Genomic DNA, 636 nt, shown 5'->3' with positions numbered 1-636 from the left:
AATTTCATGCAGTTCTAACATCGTGAATACTAAACACAAGCTCGAAAGGCTGGTTTTACTTGTGAAAGAAAATCCCAATACTCTGTTGGCACGATCTCTGAGAACAAAATCGTAGCGCTGTTGATAGTTTTAAAATATTTTAAATAGATTTGGCTCACAAACGCCTCTTTAGATGGTCGGAACTTTTCAATGAATCTGTAGACAAATCTCTTATTTATATTTTATATCAAAAGATATTCGAAAGACTAATAAAATTAAACTCTCTTAAACATTTGCTACTCCTGGCCAGTTTACTAAGCTCTCATCCTCTGACGAATCGTTGAACCAGAACTCGTTGTACTCATTTTACCACGATTTTATAAACTTGCTTTCTTTTTTATAATAATAATAGATTGGCGCTTACACATATGTTAGTGTTTGGCCGAGCCTCTCCTCCGACTTGTGGTGTGCGCCTTGATGTTGTCACACAAACCGGAGGGACCTACAGTTTTACGCCGACTCCGAACGGCGATTGTATTTTTATGGGAAGCTGTTTTTCATGGCAGAAATACACTCGGAGGTTTGCCATTGCCTGCCGAGGGACGACCGCTGTTAAGAAAAAACCTTTTTCTATTTTTTTGCGATGTTGCTTTGACC

Source organism: Rhagoletis pomonella, unplaced genomic scaffold (genome assembly GCF_013731165.1).
Source record: "Rhagoletis pomonella isolate Grant_MI unplaced genomic scaffold, Rhpom_1.0 Rhpom_scaffold_00010, whole genome shotgun sequence".
In the NCBI taxonomy this organism is placed as follows: domain Eukaryota; kingdom Metazoa; phylum Arthropoda; class Insecta; order Diptera; family Tephritidae; genus Rhagoletis; species Rhagoletis pomonella.
The sequence above is the reverse complement of the archived record's forward strand: the minus strand, read 5'-3'. Positions refer to the sequence as shown.